The 17123-nt window shown below is 41.0% G+C and overlaps 1 protein-coding gene and 38 non-coding genes across 39 annotated transcripts in view; all 39 read left to right on the forward strand.

Annotated features, from left to right (window-relative positions):
• Positions 1 to 17123, forward strand: part of LOC137100026 (cytoplasmic phosphatidylinositol transfer protein 1-like) — a 158010-nt gene that overhangs the window by 72719 nt on the left and 68168 nt on the right. The gene's annotated exons all lie outside the window — the stretch shown is intronic.
• On the forward strand, positions 30 to 101 carry trnaw-cca (transfer RNA tryptophan (anticodon CCA)). Its single transcript has one exon. It is a non-coding gene; the product is annotated as a tRNA-Trp (tRNA).
• On the forward strand, positions 394 to 465 carry trnaw-cca (transfer RNA tryptophan (anticodon CCA)). The gene has a single exon. It is a non-coding gene; the product is annotated as a tRNA-Trp (tRNA).
• Positions 906 to 977, forward strand: trnaw-cca (transfer RNA tryptophan (anticodon CCA)). Its single transcript has one exon. It is a non-coding gene; the product is annotated as a tRNA-Trp (tRNA).
• On the forward strand, positions 1366 to 1437 carry trnaw-cca (transfer RNA tryptophan (anticodon CCA)). The gene has a single exon. It is a non-coding gene; the product is annotated as a tRNA-Trp (tRNA).
• Positions 1744 to 1815, forward strand: trnaw-cca (transfer RNA tryptophan (anticodon CCA)). The gene has a single exon. It is a non-coding gene; the product is annotated as a tRNA-Trp (tRNA).
• On the forward strand, positions 2045 to 2116 carry trnaw-cca (transfer RNA tryptophan (anticodon CCA)). Its single transcript has one exon. It is a non-coding gene; the product is annotated as a tRNA-Trp (tRNA).
• trnaw-cca (transfer RNA tryptophan (anticodon CCA)) lies at positions 2424 to 2495 on the forward strand. Its single transcript has one exon. It is a non-coding gene; the product is annotated as a tRNA-Trp (tRNA).
• Positions 2933 to 3004, forward strand: trnaw-cca (transfer RNA tryptophan (anticodon CCA)). Its single transcript has one exon. It is a non-coding gene; the product is annotated as a tRNA-Trp (tRNA).
• Positions 3296 to 3367, forward strand: trnaw-cca (transfer RNA tryptophan (anticodon CCA)). The gene has a single exon. It is a non-coding gene; the product is annotated as a tRNA-Trp (tRNA).
• Positions 3759 to 3830, forward strand: trnaw-cca (transfer RNA tryptophan (anticodon CCA)). Its single transcript has one exon. It is a non-coding gene; the product is annotated as a tRNA-Trp (tRNA).
• On the forward strand, positions 4156 to 4227 carry trnaw-cca (transfer RNA tryptophan (anticodon CCA)). The gene has a single exon. It is a non-coding gene; the product is annotated as a tRNA-Trp (tRNA).
• On the forward strand, positions 4487 to 4558 carry trnaw-cca (transfer RNA tryptophan (anticodon CCA)). The gene has a single exon. It is a non-coding gene; the product is annotated as a tRNA-Trp (tRNA).
• trnaw-cca (transfer RNA tryptophan (anticodon CCA)) lies at positions 5176 to 5247 on the forward strand. The gene has a single exon. It is a non-coding gene; the product is annotated as a tRNA-Trp (tRNA).
• trnaw-cca (transfer RNA tryptophan (anticodon CCA)) lies at positions 5477 to 5548 on the forward strand. The gene has a single exon. It is a non-coding gene; the product is annotated as a tRNA-Trp (tRNA).
• Positions 5874 to 5945, forward strand: trnaw-cca (transfer RNA tryptophan (anticodon CCA)). Its single transcript has one exon. It is a non-coding gene; the product is annotated as a tRNA-Trp (tRNA).
• On the forward strand, positions 6205 to 6276 carry trnaw-cca (transfer RNA tryptophan (anticodon CCA)). The gene has a single exon. It is a non-coding gene; the product is annotated as a tRNA-Trp (tRNA).
• trnaw-cca (transfer RNA tryptophan (anticodon CCA)) lies at positions 6894 to 6965 on the forward strand. The gene has a single exon. It is a non-coding gene; the product is annotated as a tRNA-Trp (tRNA).
• Positions 7374 to 7445, forward strand: trnaw-cca (transfer RNA tryptophan (anticodon CCA)). The gene has a single exon. It is a non-coding gene; the product is annotated as a tRNA-Trp (tRNA).
• trnaw-cca (transfer RNA tryptophan (anticodon CCA)) lies at positions 7738 to 7809 on the forward strand. Its single transcript has one exon. It is a non-coding gene; the product is annotated as a tRNA-Trp (tRNA).
• On the forward strand, positions 8069 to 8140 carry trnaw-cca (transfer RNA tryptophan (anticodon CCA)). The gene has a single exon. It is a non-coding gene; the product is annotated as a tRNA-Trp (tRNA).
• trnaw-cca (transfer RNA tryptophan (anticodon CCA)) lies at positions 8513 to 8584 on the forward strand. Its single transcript has one exon. It is a non-coding gene; the product is annotated as a tRNA-Trp (tRNA).
• trnaw-cca (transfer RNA tryptophan (anticodon CCA)) lies at positions 9026 to 9097 on the forward strand. Its single transcript has one exon. It is a non-coding gene; the product is annotated as a tRNA-Trp (tRNA).
• Positions 9357 to 9428, forward strand: trnaw-cca (transfer RNA tryptophan (anticodon CCA)). Its single transcript has one exon. It is a non-coding gene; the product is annotated as a tRNA-Trp (tRNA).
• On the forward strand, positions 9803 to 9874 carry trnaw-cca (transfer RNA tryptophan (anticodon CCA)). Its single transcript has one exon. It is a non-coding gene; the product is annotated as a tRNA-Trp (tRNA).
• trnaw-cca (transfer RNA tryptophan (anticodon CCA)) lies at positions 10490 to 10561 on the forward strand. The gene has a single exon. It is a non-coding gene; the product is annotated as a tRNA-Trp (tRNA).
• On the forward strand, positions 10970 to 11041 carry trnar-ccu (transfer RNA arginine (anticodon CCU)). The gene has a single exon. It is a non-coding gene; the product is annotated as a tRNA-Arg (tRNA).
• Positions 11301 to 11372, forward strand: trnaw-cca (transfer RNA tryptophan (anticodon CCA)). Its single transcript has one exon. It is a non-coding gene; the product is annotated as a tRNA-Trp (tRNA).
• On the forward strand, positions 11745 to 11816 carry trnaw-cca (transfer RNA tryptophan (anticodon CCA)). Its single transcript has one exon. It is a non-coding gene; the product is annotated as a tRNA-Trp (tRNA).
• Positions 12258 to 12329, forward strand: trnaw-cca (transfer RNA tryptophan (anticodon CCA)). The gene has a single exon. It is a non-coding gene; the product is annotated as a tRNA-Trp (tRNA).
• Positions 12967 to 13038, forward strand: trnaw-cca (transfer RNA tryptophan (anticodon CCA)). Its single transcript has one exon. It is a non-coding gene; the product is annotated as a tRNA-Trp (tRNA).
• On the forward strand, positions 13366 to 13437 carry trnar-ccu (transfer RNA arginine (anticodon CCU)). Its single transcript has one exon. It is a non-coding gene; the product is annotated as a tRNA-Arg (tRNA).
• On the forward strand, positions 13697 to 13768 carry trnaw-cca (transfer RNA tryptophan (anticodon CCA)). Its single transcript has one exon. It is a non-coding gene; the product is annotated as a tRNA-Trp (tRNA).
• trnaw-cca (transfer RNA tryptophan (anticodon CCA)) lies at positions 14074 to 14145 on the forward strand. Its single transcript has one exon. It is a non-coding gene; the product is annotated as a tRNA-Trp (tRNA).
• trnaw-cca (transfer RNA tryptophan (anticodon CCA)) lies at positions 14519 to 14590 on the forward strand. Its single transcript has one exon. It is a non-coding gene; the product is annotated as a tRNA-Trp (tRNA).
• Positions 15357 to 15428, forward strand: trnaw-cca (transfer RNA tryptophan (anticodon CCA)). Its single transcript has one exon. It is a non-coding gene; the product is annotated as a tRNA-Trp (tRNA).
• Positions 16268 to 16339, forward strand: trnaw-cca (transfer RNA tryptophan (anticodon CCA)). The gene has a single exon. It is a non-coding gene; the product is annotated as a tRNA-Trp (tRNA).
• trnaw-cca (transfer RNA tryptophan (anticodon CCA)) lies at positions 16630 to 16701 on the forward strand. Its single transcript has one exon. It is a non-coding gene; the product is annotated as a tRNA-Trp (tRNA).
• On the forward strand, positions 16970 to 17041 carry trnaw-cca (transfer RNA tryptophan (anticodon CCA)). Its single transcript has one exon. It is a non-coding gene; the product is annotated as a tRNA-Trp (tRNA).

Raw genomic sequence — 17123 nt, forward strand, 5'->3', positions numbered from 1 at the left:
ACTCACTAGTTAAGTCACTGCAATTTTCAGACTCTGTGGCCCAATGGTAGCGCGTCTGACTCCAGATCAGAAGGTTGTGTGTTCAAATCACATCAGGGTCAATAAATTTTGTCCTACTACTTCTGCCAAAATGACACTGAGCAATTCCAGGTATTTTAAAGGATCTTATTGCTGTTGTTGCAATTACTTCTGCCAAAATGACATTGAGCAATTCCATGTATTTTAAAGGATCATATTGCTGTTGTTGCAAGTTGTGTCACAATAAATCCCTTGCGGGGAGGAGATTTTTATAAAATGTTTTGGGGAGGGTGCATAAAATTGCTCGTTTTTTCAGCTCCTGATAGTATTTCACTGAGCCTGACGATGTCCCTACTTAGCCCACAATAATTTTCAGACTCTGTGGCGCAACGGTAGCGCGTCTGACTCCAGATCAGAAGGTTGTGTGTTCAAATCACATCAGGGTCAATAAATTTTGTCCTACTACTTCTGCCAAAATGACACTGAGCAATTCCAGGTATTTTAAAGGATCTTATTGCTGTTGTTGCAACTACTTCTGCCAAAATGACATTGAGCAATTCCATGTATTTTAAAGGATCTTATTGCTGTTGTTGCAACTACTTCTGCCAAAATGACACTGAGCAATTCCAGGTAGTTTAAAGGATCTTATTGCTGTTGTTGCAACTACTTCTGCAAAAATGATATAGAGCAATTCCATGTATTTTAAAGGATCATATTGCTGTTGTTGCAAGTTACGTCACAATAAATCCCTTGCGGGGAGGTGATTTTTATAAAATGTTTTGGGAGGGTGCATAAAATTACTTGTTTTTCATCTCCTGACACTATTCCACTGAGCCTGACCATGTTTTCAGACTGGACACTCACTAGTTAAGTCACTGCAATTTTCGGACTCTGTGGCGCAATGGTAGCGCGTCTGACTCCAGATCAGAAGGTTGTGTGTTCAAATCACATCAGGGTCAATAAGTTTCATTCTGCTACTTTTGCGGTAGCGCGTCTGACTCCAGATCAGAAGGTTGTGTGTTCAAATCACATCAGGGTCAATAAATTTTGTCCTACTACTTCTGCCAAAATGACACTGAGCAATTCCAGGTATTTTAAAGGATCTTATTGTTGTTGTTGCAACTACTTCTGCCAAAATGACATTGAGCAATTCCATGTATTTTAAAGGATCATATTGCTTTTGTTGCAAGTTGCGTGACAATAAATCCCTTGCGGTGAAGTGATTTTTATAAAATGTTTTGGGGAGGGTGCATAAAATTGCTTGTTTTTCATCTCCTGACACTATTCCACTGAGCCTGACCATGTTTTCAGACTTGACACTCACTAGTTAAGTCACTGCAATTTTCAGACTCTGTGGCTCAATGGTAGCGCGTCTGACTCCAGAGCAGAAGGTTGTGTGTTCAAATCACATCAGGGTCAATAAGTTTCATTCTGCTACTTTTGCGGTAGCGCGTCTGACTCCAGATCAGAAGGTTGTGTGTTCAAATCACATCAGGGTCAATAAGTTTCATTCTGCTACTTTTTCCAAAATGACATTGAGCCATTCCAAGTATTTTAAAGGATCTTATTGCTGTTGTTGCAGGTTGCGTCACAATAAATCCCTTGCGGGGAGGTGATTTTTATAAAATGTTTTGGGGAGGGTGCATAAAATTGCTCGTTTTTTCAGCTCCTGATAGTATTTCACTGAGCCTGACCATGTCCCTATTTAGCCCACAATAATTTTCAAACTCTGTGGCTCAACGGTAGCGCGTCTGACTCCAGATCAGAAGGTTGTGTGTTCAAATCACATCAGGGTCAATGAATTTTGTCCTGCTACTTCTGCCAAAATGACATTGAGCCATTCTATGTATTTCAAAGGATCTCATTTCTGTTGTGGCACATAAATCCCTTGTGGAGAGAGGATTTCTATAAAATGTTTTGGGGAGGGTGCATAAAATTGCTCGTTTTTCATCTCCTGACACTATTCCACTGAGCCTGACCATGTTTTCAGTCTGGACACTCACTAGTTAAGTCACCGCAATTTTCAGACTCTGTGGCGCAATGGTAGCGCGTCTGACTCCAGATCAGAAGGCTGTGTGTTCAAATCACATCAGGGTCAATAAGTTTCATTCTGCTACTTCTTCCAAAATGACATTGAGCCATTCCAGGTATTTTAAAGGATCTTATTGCTGTTGTTGCAACTACTTCTGCCAAAATGACACTGAGCAATTCCATGTATTTTAAAGGATCATATTGCTGTTGTTGCAAGTTGCGTAACAATAAATCCCTTGCGGGGAGGTGATTTTTATAAAATGTTTTGGGGAGGGTGCATAAAATTGCTCGTTTTTCATCTCCTGGTAGTATTTCACTGAGCCTGACCATGTTTTAAGACTGGACACTCACTAGTTAAGTCACAGCAATTTTCAGACTCTGTGGCGCAATGGTAGCGCGTTTGACTCCAGATCAGAAGGCTGTGTGTTCAAATCACATCAGGGTCAATAAGTTTCATTCTGCTACTTTTGCGGTAGCGCTTCTGACTCCAGATCAGAAGGTTGTGTGTTCAAATCACATCAGGGTCAATAAATTTTGTCCTACTACTTCTGCCAAAATGACACTGAGCAATTCCAAGTATTTTAAAGGATCTTATTGCTGTTGTTGCAAGTTGCGTCACATTAAATCCCTTGCGAGGAGGTGATTCTTATAAAATGTTTTGGGGAGGGTGCATAAAATTCCTCGTTTTTTCAGCTCCTGATAGTATTTCACTGAGCCTGACCATGTTCTGAGACTGGACACTCACTACTTGACTCACTACTTGATATTGAGCCATTCCAGCTAATTTAAAGGACCTTGTTGCAAGTTGCGACTAACTAACTCAGCTCCTGATAGTATTCCACTGAGCCTGACCATGTCACTACTTAGCCCCCAACAATTTCCAGACTCTGTGGCGCAATGGTAGCGCGTCTGACTCCAGATCAGAAGGTTGTGTGTTCAATTCACATCAGGGTCAATAAGTTTCATCCTTTACTTCTGCCAAAATGACATTGAGCCATTCCAGGTATTTTAAAGGATCTTATTGCTGTTATTGCAACTACTTCTGCCAAAATGACACTGAGCAATTCCATGTATTTTAAAGGATCATATTGCTGTTGTTGCAAGTTGCGTCACAATAAATCCCTTGCGGGGAGGTGATTTTTGTAAAATGTTTTGGGGAGGGTGCATAAAATTGCTCGTTTTTTCAGCTCCTGATAGTATTTCACTGAGCCTGACCATGTCCCTATTTAACCCACAATAATTTCCAGACTCTGTGGCGCAATGGTAGCGCGTCTGACTCCAGATCAGAAGGTTGTGTGTTCAAATCACATCAGGGTCAATAAGTTTCGTTCAGCTACTTTTGCGGTAGCGCGTCTGACTCCAGATCAGAAGGTTGTGTGTTCATATCACATCAGGGTCAATAGGTTTCATTCTGCTACTTTTGCGGTAGCGCGTCTGACTCCAGATCAGAAGGTTGTGTGTTCAAATCACATCAGGGTCAATAAATTTTGTCCTACTACTTCTGCCAAAATGACATTGAGCCATTCTATGTATTTCAAAGGATCTCATTTCTGTTGTGGCACATAAATCCCTTGTGGAGAGGGGATTTCTATAAAATGTTGTGGGGAGGGTGCATAAAATTGCTCGTTTTTCATCTCCTGACACTATTCCACCGAGCCTGACCATGTTTTCAGACTGGACACTCACTAGTTAAGTCACCACAATTTTCAGACTCTGTAGCGCAATGGTAGCGCGTCTGACTCCAGATCAGAAGGTTGTGTGTTCAAATCACATCAGGGTCAATAAGTTTCATCCTGTTACTTCTGCCAAAATGACATTGAGCCATTCCATTTATTTCAAAACATCTCACTGCTGCTTAAGGATCTTATTGCTGTTGTTGCAACTACTTCTGCCAAAATGATATTGAGCAATTCCAAGTATTTTAAAGGATCATATTGCTGTTGTTGCAAGTTGCGTCACAATAAATCCCTTGCGGGGAGGTGATTTTTATAAAATGGTTTGGGGAGGGTGCATAAAATTGCTCGTTTTTCATCTCCTGATAGTATTTCACTGAGCCTGACCATGTTTTAAGACTGGACACTCACAAATTAATTCATACGATTTTAAGACTCTGTGGCCCAATGGTAGCGCGTCTGACTCCAGATCAGAAGGTTGTGTGTTCAAATCACATCAGGGTCAATAAGTTTCATCCTGTTACTTCTGCCAAAATGACATTGAGCCATTCCATTTATTTTAAAACATCTCACTGCTGCTTAAGGATCTTATTGCTGTTGTTGCAAGTTGCGTGACAATAAATCCCTTGCGGGGAGGTGATTTTTATAAAATGTTTTGCGGAGGGTGCACAAAATTGCTCGTTTTTCATCTCCTGATAGTATTCCACTGAGCCTGACCATGTTTTCAGACTGGACACTCACTAGTTAAGTCACAGCAGTTTTCAGACTCTGTGGCGCAATGGTAGCGCATCTGACTCCAGATCAGAAGGCTGTGTGTTCAAATCACATCAGGGTCAATAAATTTCATTCTGCTACTTCTTCCAAAATGACATTGAGCCATTCCAAGTATTTTAAAGGATCTTATTGCTGTTGTTGCACGTTGCGTCACAAGAAATCCCTTGCGGGGAGGTGATTTTTATAAAATGTTTTGGGGAGGCTGCATAAAATTGCTCGTTTTTCATCTCCTGGTAGTATTCCACTGAGCCTGACCATGTCCCTACTTAGCCCACAATAATTTTCAGACTCTGTGGTGCAATGATAGCGCGTCTTACTCCAGATCAGAAGGTTGTGTGTTTGAATCAAATCAGGGTCAATAAGTTTCATTCTGCTGCTTTTGCGGTAGCGCGTCTGACTCCAGATCAGAAGGTTGTGTGTTCAAATCACATCAGGGTCAATAAATTTTGTCCTGCTACTTCTGCCAAAATGAGACTGAGCAATTCCAGGTATTTTAAAGGATCTTATTGCTGTTGTTGCAAGTTGCGTCACAATAAATCCCTTGCGGGGAGGTGATTTTTATAAAATGTTTTGGGGAGGGTGCATAAAATTGCTCGTTTTTCATCTCCTGGTAGTATTCCACTGAGCCTGACCATGTTTTCAGACTGGACACTCACTAGTTAAGTCACTGCAATTTTCAGACTCTGTGGCGCAATGGTAGCGCGTCTGACTCCAGATCAGAAGGTTGTGTGTTCAAATCACATCAGGGTCAATAAATTTTGTCCTACTACTTCTGCCAAAATGACATTGAGCCATTCTATGTATTTCAAAGGATCTCATTTCTGTTGTGGCACATAAATCCCTTGTGGAGAGGGGATTTCTATAAAATGTTGTGGGGAGGGTGCATAAAATTGCTCGTTTTTCATCTCCTGACACTATTCCACCGAGCCTGACCATGTTTTCAGACTGGACACTCACTAGTTAAGTCACCACAATTTTCAGACTCTGTAGCGCAATGGTAGCGCGTCTGACTCCAGATCAGAAGGTTGTGTGTTCAAATCACATCAGGGTCAATAAGTTTCATCCTGTTACTTCTGCCAAAATGACATTGAGCCATTCCATTTATTTCAAAACATCTCACTGCTGCTTAAGGATCTTATTGCTGTTGTTGCAACTACTTCTGCCAAAATGATATTGAGCAATTCCAAGTATTTTAAAGGATCATATTGCTGTTGTTGCAAGTTGCGTCACAATAAATCCCTTGCGGGGAGGTGATTTTTATAAAATGGTTTGGGGAGGGTGCATAAAATTGCTCGTTTTTCATCTCCTGATAGTATTTCACTGAGCCTGACCATGTTTTAAGACTGGACACTCACAAATTAATTCATACGATTTTAAGACTCTGTGGCCCAATGGTAGCGCGTCTGACTCCAGATCAGAAGGTTGTGTGTTCAAATCACATCAGGGTCAATAAGTTTCATCCTGTTACTTCTGCCAAAATGACATTGAGCCATTCCATTTATTTTAAAACATCTCACTGCTGCTTAAGGATCTTATTGCTGTTGTTGCAAGTTGCGTGACAATAAATCCCTTGCGGGGAGGTGATTTTTATAAAATGTTTTGCGGAGGGTGCACAAAATTGCTCGTTTTTCATCTCCTGATAGTATTCCACTGAGCCTGACCATGTTTTCAGACTGGACACTCACTAGTTAAGTCACAGCAGTTTTCAGACTCTGTGGCGCAATGGTAGCGCATCTGACTCCAGATCAGAAGGCTGTGTGTTCAAATCACATCAGGGTCAATAAATTTCATTCTGCTACTTCTTCCAAAATGACATTGAGCCATTCCAAGTATTTTAAAGGATCTTATTGCTGTTGTTGCACGTTGCGTCACAAGAAATCCCTTGCGGGGAGGTGATTTTTATAAAATGTTTTGGGGAGGCTGCATAAAATTGCTCGTTTTTCATCTCCTGGTAGTATTCCACTGAGCCTGACCATGTCCCTACTTAGCCCACAATAATTTTCAGACTCTGTGGTGCAATGATAGCGCGTCTTACTCCAGATCAGAAGGTTGTGTGTTTGAATCAAATCAGGGTCAATAAGTTTCATTCTGCTGCTTTTGCGGTAGCGCGTCTGACTCCAGATCAGAAGGTTGTGTGTTCAAATCACATCAGGGTCAATAAATTTTGTCCTGCTACTTCTGCCAAAATGAGACTGAGCAATTCCAGGTATTTTAAAGGATCTTATTGCTGTTGTTGCAAGTTGCGTCACAATAAATCCCTTGCGGGGAGGTGATTTTTATAAAATGTTTTGGGGAGGGTGCATAAAATTGCTCGTTTTTCATCTCCTGGTAGTATTCCACTGAGCCTGACCATGTTTTCAGACTGGACACTCACTAGTTAAGTCACTGCAATTTTCAGACTCTGTGGCCCAATGGTAGCGCGTCTGACTCCAGATCAGAAGGTTGTGTGTTCAAATCACATCAGGGTCAATAAGTTTCATTCTGCTACTTTTGCGGTAGCGCGTCTGACTCCAGATCAGAAGGTTGTGTGTTCAAATCACATCAGGGTCAATAAATTTTGTCCTACTACTTCTGTCAAAATGACACTGAGCAATTCCAGGTATTTTAAAGGATCTTATTGCTGTTGTTGCAACTACTTCTGCCAAAATGACATTGAGCCATTCCATTTATTTTAAAACATCTCACTGCTGCTTAAGGATCTTATTGCTGTTGTTGCAAGTTTCGTGACAATAAATCCCTTGCGGGGAGGTGATTTTTATAAAATGTTTTGGGGAGGGTGCATAAAATTGCTCGTTTTTTTATCTCCTGGTAGTATTCCACTGAGCCTGACCATGTTTTCAGACTGGACACTCACTAGTTAAGTCACTGCAATTTTCAGACTCTGTGGCCCAATGGTAGCGCGTCTGACTCCAGATCAGAAGGTTGTGTGATCAAATCACATCAGGGTCAATAAATTTTGTCCTACTACTTCTGCCAAAATGACACTGAGCAATTCCAGGTATTTTAAAGGATCTTATTGCTGTTGTTGCAACTACTTCTGCCAAAATGACATTGAGCAATTCCATGTATTTTAAAGGATCATATTGCTGTTGTTGCAAGTTGTGTCACAATAAATCCCTTGCGGGGAGGTGATTTTTATAAAATGTTTTGGGGAGGGTGCATAAAATTGCTCGTTTTTTCAGCTCCTGATAGTATTTCACTGAGCCTGACCATGTCCCTACTTAGCCCACAATAATTTTCAGACTCTGTGGTGCAACGGTAGCGCGTCTGACTCCAGATCAGAAGGTTGTGTGTTCAAATCACATCAGGGTCAATAAATTTTGTCCTACTACTTCTGCCAAAATGACACTGAGCCATTCCATTTATTTTAAAACATCTCACTGCTGCTTAAGGATCTTATTGCTGTTGTTGCAAGTTGCGTGACAATAAATCCCTTGCGGTGAAGTGATTTTTATAAAATGTTTTGGGGAGGGTGCATAAAATTGCTTGTTTTTCATCTCCTGACACTATTCCACTGAGCCTGACCATGTTTTCAGACTGGACACTCACTAGTTAAGTCACTGCAATTTTCGGACTCTGTGGCGCAATGGTAGCGCGTCTGACTCCAGATCAGAAGGTTGTGTGTTCAAATCACATCAGGGTCAATAAGTTTCGTTCTGCTACTTTTGCGGTAGCGCGTCTGACTCCAGATCAGAAGGTTGTGTGTTTAAATCACATCAGGGTCAATAAATTTTGTCCTACTACTTCTGCCAAAATGACACTGAGCAATTCCAGGTATTTTAAAGGATCTTATTGCTGTTGTTGCAACTACTTCTGCCAAAATGACATTGAGCAATTCCATGTATTTTAAAGGATCATATTGCTGTTGTTGCAAGTTGCGTCACAATAAATCCCTTGCGGGGAGGTGATTTTTATAAAATTTTTTGGGGAGGGTGCATAAAACTGCTCGTTTTTCATCTCCTGATACTATTCCACTGAGCCTGACGATGTCCCTACTTAGCCCACAATAATTTTCAGACTCTGTGGCGCAACGGTAGCGCGTCTGACTCCAGATCAGAAGGTTGTGTGTTCAAATCACATCAGGGTCAATAAATTTTGTCCTACTACTTCTGCCAAAATGACACTGAGCAATTCCAGGTATTTTAAAGGATCTTATTGCTGTTGTTGCAACTACTTCTGCCAAAATGACATTGAGCAATTCCATGTATTTTAAAGGATCTTATTGCTGTTGTTGCAACTACTTCTGCCAAAATGACACTGAGCAATTCCAGGTAGTTTAAAGGATCTTATTGCTGTTGTTGCAACTACTTCTGCCAAAATGACATTGAGCAATTCCATGTATTTTAAAGGATCATATTGCTTTTGTTGCAAGTTGCGTCACAATAAATCCCTTGCGGGGAGGTGATTTTTATAAAATGTTTTGGGGAGGGTGCATAAAACTGCTCGTTTTTCATCTCCTGGTAGTATTCCACTGAGCCTGACCATGTTTTCAGACTGGACACTCACTAGTTAAGTCACAGCAATTTTCAGACTCTGTGGCGCAATGGTAGCGCGTTTGACTCCAGATCAGAAGGCTGTGTGTTCAAATCACCTCAGGGTCAATAAATTTCATCCTGTTACTTCTGCCAAAATGACATTGAGCCTTTCCATTTATTTTAAAACATCTCACTGCTGCTTAAGGATCTTATTGCTTTTGTTGCAAGTTGCGTCACAATAAATCCCTTGCGGGGAGGTGATTTTTATAAAATGTTTTGGGGAGGGTGCATAAAACTGCTCGTTTTTCATCTCCTGGTAGTATTCCACTGAGCCTGACCATGTTTTCAGACTGGACACTCACTAGTTAAGTCACAGCAATTTTCAGACTCTGTGGCGCAATGGTAGTGCGTCTGACTCCAGATCAGAAGGTTGAGTGTTCAATTCACATCAGGGTCAATAAGTTTCATCCTGTTACTTCTGCCAAAATGACATTGAGCCATTCCAGGTATTTTAAAGGATCTTATTGCTGTTTTTGCAACTACTTCTGCCAAAATGACACTGAGCAATTCCAGGTATTTTAAAGTATCTTATTGCTGTTGTTGCAACTACTTCTGCAAAAATGACATTGAGCAATTCCATGTATTTTAAAGGATCATATTGCTGTTGTTGCAAGTTGCGTCACAATAAATCCCTTGCAGGGAGGTGATTTTTATAAAATGTTTTGGGGAGGGTGCACAAAATTGCTCAATTTTCATCTCCTGATAGTATTCCACTGAGCCTGACCATGTTTTCAGACTGGACACTCACTAGTTAAGTCACCACAATTTTCAGACTCTGTGGTGCAATGGTAGCGCGTCTGACTCCAGATCAGAAGGTTGTGTGTTCAAATCACATCAGGGTCAATAAGTTTCATCCTGTTACTTCTGCCAAAATGACATTGAGCCATTCCATTTATTTTAAAACATCTCACTGCTGCTTAAGGATCTTATTGCTGTTGTTGCAAGTTGCGTGACAATAAATCCCTTGCGGGGAGGTGATTTTTATAAAATGTTTTGCGGAGGGTGCACAAAATTGCTCGTTTTTCATCTCCTGATAGTATTCCACTGAGCCTGACCATGTTTTCAGACTGGACACTCACTAGTTAAGTCACAGCAGTTTTCAGACTCTGTGGCGCAATGATAGCGCGTCTTACTCCAGATCAGAAGGTTGTGTGTTTGAATCAAATCAGGGTCAATAAGTTTCATTCTGCTACTTTTGCGGTAGCGCGTCTGACTCCAGATCAGAAGGTTGTGTGTTCAAATCACATCAGGGTCAATAAATTTTGTCCTGCTACATCTGCCAAAATGAGACTGAGCAATTCCAGGTATTTTAAAGGATCTTATTGCTGTTGTTGCAAGTTGCGTCACAATAAATCCCTTGCGGGGAGGTGATTTTTATAAAATGTTTTGCGGAGGGTGCACAAAATTGCTCGTTTTTCATCTCCTGATAGTATTCCACTGAGCCTGACCATGTTTTCAGACTCTGTGGCGCAATGGTAGCGCGTCTGACTCCAGATCAGAAGGTTGTGTGTTCAAATCACATCAGGGTCAATAAGTTTCATTCTGCTACTTTTGCGGTAGCGTGTCTGACTCCAGATCAGAAGGTTGTGTGTTCAAATCACATCAGGGTCAATAAATTTTGTCCTACTACTTCTGTCAAAATGACACTGAGCAATTCCAGGTATTTTAAAGGATCTTATTGCTGTTGTTGCAACTACTTCTGCCAAAATGACATTGATCCATTCCATTTATTTTAAAACATCTCACTGCTGCTTAAGGATCTTATTGCTGTTGTTGCAAGTTTCGTGACAATAAATCCCTTGCGGGGAGGTGATTTTTATAAAATGTTTTGGGGAGGGTGCATAAAATTGCTCGTTTTTTTATCTCCTGGTAGTATTCCACTGAGCCTGACCATGTTTTCAGACTGGACACTCACTAGTTAAGTCACTGCAATTTTCAGACTCTGTGGCCCAATGGTAGTGCGTTTGACTCCTGATCAGAAGGTTGTGTGATCAAATCACATCAGGGTCAATAAATTTTGTACTACTACTTCTGCCAAAATGACACTGAGCAATTCCATTTATTTTAAAACATCTCACTGCTGCTTAAGGATCTTATTGCTGTTGTTGCAAGTTGCGTGACAATAAATCCCTTGCGGTGAAGTGATTTTTATAAAATGTTTTGGGGAGGGTGCTCAAAATTGCTTGTTTTTCATCTCCTGACACTATTCCACTGAGCCTGACCATGTTTTCAGACTGGACACTCACTAGTTAAGTCACTGCAATTTTCGGACTCTGTGGCGCAATGGTAGCGCGTCTGACTCCAGATCAGAAGGTTGTGTGTTCAAATCACATCAGGGTCAATAAGTTTCGTTCTGCTACTTTTGCGGTAGCGCGTCTGACTCCAGATCAGAAGGTTGTGTGTTTAAATCACATCAGGGTCAATAAATTTTGTCCTACTACTTCTGCCAAAATGACACTGAGCAATTCCAGGTATTTTACAGGATCTTATTGCTGTTGTTGCAACTACTTCTGCCAAAATGACATTGAGCAATTCCATGTATTTTAAAGGATCATATTGCTGTTGTTGCAAGTTGCGTCACAATAAATCCCTTGCGGGGAGGTGATTTTTATAAAATTTTTTGGGGAGGGTGCATAAAACTGCTCGTTTTTCATCTCCTGATACTATTCCACTGAGCCTGACGATGTCCCTACTTAGCCCACAATAATTTTCAGACTCTGTGGCGCAACGGTAGCGCGTCTGACTCCAGATCAGAAGGTTGTGTGTTCAAATCACATCAGGGTCAATAAATTTTGTCCTACTACTTCTGCCAAAATGACACTGAGCAATTCCAGGTATTTTAAAGGATCTTATTGCTGTTGTTGCAACTACTTCTGCCAAAATGACATTGAGCAATTCCATGTATTTTAAAGGATCTTATTGCTGTTGTTGCAACTACTTCTGCCAAAATGACACTGAGCAATTCCAGGTAGTTTAAAGGATCTTATTGCTGTTGTTGCAACTACTTCTGCCAAAATGACATTGAGCAATTCCATGTATTTTAAAGGATCATATTGCTTTTGTTGCAAGTTGCGTCACAATAAATCCCTTGCGGGGAGGTGATTTTTATAAAATGTTTTGGGGAGGGTGCATAAAACTGCTCGTTTTTCATCTCCTGGTAGTATTCCACTGAGCCTGACCATGTTTTCAGACTGGACACTCACTAGTTAAGTCACAGCAATTTTCAGACTCTGTGGCGCAATGGTAGCGCGTTTGACTCCAGATCAGAAGGCTGTGTGTTCAAATCACCTCAGGGTCAATAAATTTCATCCTGTTACTTCTGCCAAAATGACATTGAGCCTTTCCATTTATTTTAAAACATCTCACTGCTGCTTAAGGATCTTATTGCTTTTGTTGCAAGTTGCGTCACAATAAATCCCTTGCGGGGAGGTGATTTTTATAAAATGTTTTGGGGAGGGTGCATAAAACTGCTCGTTTTTCATCTCCTGGTAGTATTCCACTGAGCCTGACCATGTTTTCAGACTGAACACTCACTAGTTAAGTCACAGCAATTTTCAGACTCTGTGGAGCAATGGTAGGGCGTTTGACTCCAGATCAGAAGGTTGTGTGTTCAAATCACCTCAGGGTCAATAAGTTTCATTCTGCTACTTTTGCGGTAGCGCGTCTGACTCCAGATCAGAAGGTTGTGTGTTCAAATCACATCAGGGTCAATAAATTTTGTGCTACTACTTCTGCCAAAATGACATTGAGCAATTCCAAGTATTTTAAAGGATCTTATTGCTGTTGTTGTAAGTTGCGTCACAATAAATCCCTTGCGGGGAAGTAATTTTTATAAAATGTTTTGGGGAGGGTGCATAAAATTGCTCGTTTTTTCAGCTCCTGATAGTATTTCACTGAGCCTGACCATCTCCCTACTTAGCCCACAATAACTTTCAGACTCTGTGGCGCAACGGTAGCGCGTCTGACTCCAGATCAGAAGGTTGTGTGTTCAAATCACATCAGAGTCAATAAATTTTGTCCTACTACTTCTGTCAAAATGACACTGAGCAATTCCAGGTATTTTAAAGGATCTTATTGCTGTTGTTGCAACTACTTCTGCCAAAATGACATTGATCCATTCCATTTATTTTAAAACATCTCACTGCTGCTTAAGGATCTTATTGCTGTTGTTGCAAGTTTCGTGACAATAAATCCCTTGCGGGGAGGTGATTTTTATAAAATGTTTTGGGGAGGGTGCATAAAATTGCTCGTTTTTTTATCTCCTGGTAGTATTCCACTGAGCCTGACCATGTTTTCAGACTGGACACTCACTAGTTAAGTCACTGCAATTTTCAGACTCTGTGGCCCAATGGTAGTGCGTTTGACTCCTGATCAGAAGGTTGTGTGATCAAATCACATCAGGGTCAATAAATTTTGTCCTACTACTTCTGCCAAAATGACACTGAGCAATTCCATTTATTTTAAAACATCTCACTGCTGCTTAAGGATCTTATTGCTGTTGTTGCAAGTTGCGTGACAATAAATCCCTTGCGGTGAAGTGATTTTTATAAAATGTTTTGGGGAGGGTGCATAAAATTGCTTGTTTTTCATCTCCTGACACTATTCCACTGAGCCTGACCATGTTTTCAGACTGGACACTCACTAGTTAAGTCACTGCAATTTTCAGACTCTGTGGCGCAATGGTAGCGCGTCTGACTCCAGATCAGAAGGTTGTGTGTTCAAATCAGATCAGGGTCAATAAGTTTTGTTCTGCTACTTTTGCGGTAGCGCGTCTGACTCCAGATCAGAAGGTTGTGTGTTCAAATCACATCAGGGTCAATAAGTTTCATTCTGCTACTTCTTCCAAAATGACATTGAGCCATTCCAAGTATTTTAAAGGATCTTATTGCTGTTGTTGCAGGTTGCGTCACAATAAATCCCTTGCGGGGAGGTGATTTTTATAAAATGTTTTGGGGAGGGTGCATAAAACTGCTCGTTTTTCAGCTCCTGATAGTATTTCACTGAGCCTGACCATCTCCCTACTTAGCCCACAATAACTTTCAGACTCTGTGGCGCAATGGTACCGCGTCTGACTCCAGAACAGAAGGTTGTGTGTTCAAATCACATCAGGGTCAATAAGTTTCGTTCTGCTACTTTTGCGGTAGCGCGTCTGACTCCAGATCAGAAGGTTGTGTGTTTAAATCACATCAGGGTCAATAAATTTTGTCCTACTACTTCTGCCAAAATGACACTGAGCAATTCCAGGTATTTTAAAGGATCTTATTGCTGTTGTTGCAACTACTTCTGCCAAAATGACATTGAGCAATTCCATGTATTTTAAAGGATCATATTGCTGTTGTTGCAAGTTGCGTGACAATAAATCCCTTGCGGGGAGGTAATTTTTATAAAATGTTTTGGGGAGGGTGCATAAAATTGCTCGTTTTTTCAGCTCCTGATAGTATTTCACTGAGCCTGACCATGTCCCTACTTAGCCCACAATAATTTTCAGACTCTGTGGCGCAACGGTAGCGCGTCTGACTCCAGATCAGAAGGTTGAGTGTTCAAATCACATCAGGGTCAATAAGTTTCATTCTGCTACTTTTGCGGTAGCGCGTCTGACTCCAGATCAGAAGGTTGTGTGTTCAAATCACATCAGGGTCAATAAATTTTGTCCTACTACTTCTGCCAAAATGACACTGAGCAATTCCAGGTATTTTAAAGGATCTTATTGTTGTTGTTGCAACTACTTCTGCCAAAATGACATTGAGCAATTCCATGTATTTTAAAGGATCATATTGCTTTTGTTGCAAGTTGCGTGACAATAAATCCCTTGCGGTGAAGTGATTTTTATAAAATGTTTTGGGGAGGGTGCATAAAATTGCTTGTTTTTCATCTCCTGACACTATTCCACTGAGCCTGACCATGTTTTCAGACTGGACACTCACTAGTTAAGTCACCGCAATTTTCAGACTTTGTGGCTCAATGGTAGCGCGTCTGACTCCAGAGCAGAAGGTTGTGTGTTCAAATCACATCAGGGTCAATAAGTTTCATTCTGCTACTTTTGCGGTAGCGCGTCTGACTCCAGATCAGAAGGTTGTGTGTTCAAATCACATCAGGGTCAATAAGTTTCATTCTGCTACTTCTTCCAAAATGACATTGAGCCATTCCAAGTATTTTAAAGGATCTTATTGCTGTTGTTGCAGGTTGCGTCACAATAAATCCCTTGCGGGGAGGTGATTTTTATAAAATGTTTTGGGGAGGGTGCATAAAATTGCTCGTTTTTTCAGCTCCTGATAGTATTTCACTGAGCCTGACCATGTCCCTATTTAGCCCACAAAAATTTTCAAACTCTGTGGCTCAATGGTAGCGCGTCTGACTCCAGATCAGAAGGTTGTGTGTTCAAATCACATCAGGGTCAATGAATTTTGTCCTGCTACTTCTGCCAAAATGACATTGAGCCATTCTATGTATTTCAAAGGATCTCATTTCTGTTGTGGCACATAAATCCCTTGTGGAGAGAGGATTTCTATAAAATGTTTTGGGGAGGGTGCATAAAATTGCTCGTTTTTCATCTCCTGACACTATTCCACTTAGCCTGACCATGTTTTCAGTCTGGACACTCACTAGTTAAGTCACCGCAATTTGGCCTTTCAGAAAATAAATCCCTTGCGGGGAGGTGATTTTTATAAAATTTTTTGGGGAGGGTGCATAAAACTGCTCGTTTTTCATCTCCTGATACTATTCCACTGAGCCTGACCATGTCCCTACTTAGCCCACAATAATTTTCAGATAAATTCAGATAATTTCCACATAATTTTCAATAAGTTTCATTCTGCTACTTTTGCGGTAGCGCTTCTGACTCCAGATCAGAAGGTTGTGTGTTCAAATCACATCAGGGTCAATAAATTTTGTCCTACTACTTCTGCCAAAATGACACTGAGCAATTCCAAGTATTTTAAAGGATCTTATTGCTGTTGTGGCAAGTTGCGTCACATTAAATCCCTTGCGAGGAGGTGATTCTTATAAAATGTTTTGGGGAGGGTGCATAAAATTCCTCGTTTTTTCAGCTCCTGATAGTATTTCACTGAGCCTGACCATGTTCTGAGACTGGACACTCACTACTTGACTCACTACTTGATATTGAGCCATTCCAGCTAATTTAAAGGACCTTGTTGCAAGTTGCGACTAACTAACTCAGCTCCTGATAGTATTCCACTGAGCCTGACCATGTCACTACTTAGCCCCCAACAATTTCCAGACTCTGTGGCGCAATGGTAGCGCGTCTGACTCCAGATCAGAAGGTTGTGTGTTCAATTCACATCAGGGTCAATAAGTTTCATCCTTTACTTCTGCCAAAATGACACTGAGCCATTCCAGGTATTTTAAAGGATCTTATTGCTGTTATTGCAACTACTTCTGCCAAAATGACACTGAGCAATTCCATGTATTTTAAAGGATCATATTGCTGTTGTTGCAAGTTGCGTCACAATAAATCCCTTGCGGGGAGGTGATTTTTGTAAAATGTTTTGGGGAGGAGCATAAAATTGCTCGTTTTTTCAGCTCCTGATAGTATTTCACTGAGCATGACCATGTCCCTATTTAACCCACAATAACTTTCAGACTCTGTGGAGCAATGGTAGCGCGTCTGACTCCAGATCAGAAGGTTGTGTGTTCAAATCACATCAGGGTCAATGAATTTTGTCCTGCTACTTCTGCCAAAATGACATTGAGCCATTCTATGTATTTCAAAGGATCTCATTTCTGTTGTGGCACATAAATCCTTTGTGGAGAGGGGATTTCTATAAAATGTTGTGGGGAGGGTGCATCCCTTGCGGGGAAGTGATTTTTATAAAATGTTTTGGGGAGGGTGCATAAAATTGCTCGTTTTTCATCTCATGACACTATTCCTGACCATGTTGTCAGACTGGACACTCACTAGTTAAGTCACCGCAATTTTCAGACTCTGTGGCGCAATGGTAGCGCGTCTGACTCCAGAGCAGAAGGTTGTGTGTTCAAATCACATCAGGGTCAATAAGTTTCATTCTGCTACTTTTGCGGTAGCGCGTCTGACTCCAGATCAGAAGGTGGTGTGTTTAAATCACATCAGGGTCAA

The sequence above is a fragment of the Channa argus genome, chromosome 15 (genome assembly GCF_033026475.1).
Source record: "Channa argus isolate prfri chromosome 15, Channa argus male v1.0, whole genome shotgun sequence".
Lineage (NCBI taxonomy): Eukaryota > Metazoa > Chordata > Actinopteri > Anabantiformes > Channidae > Channa > Channa argus.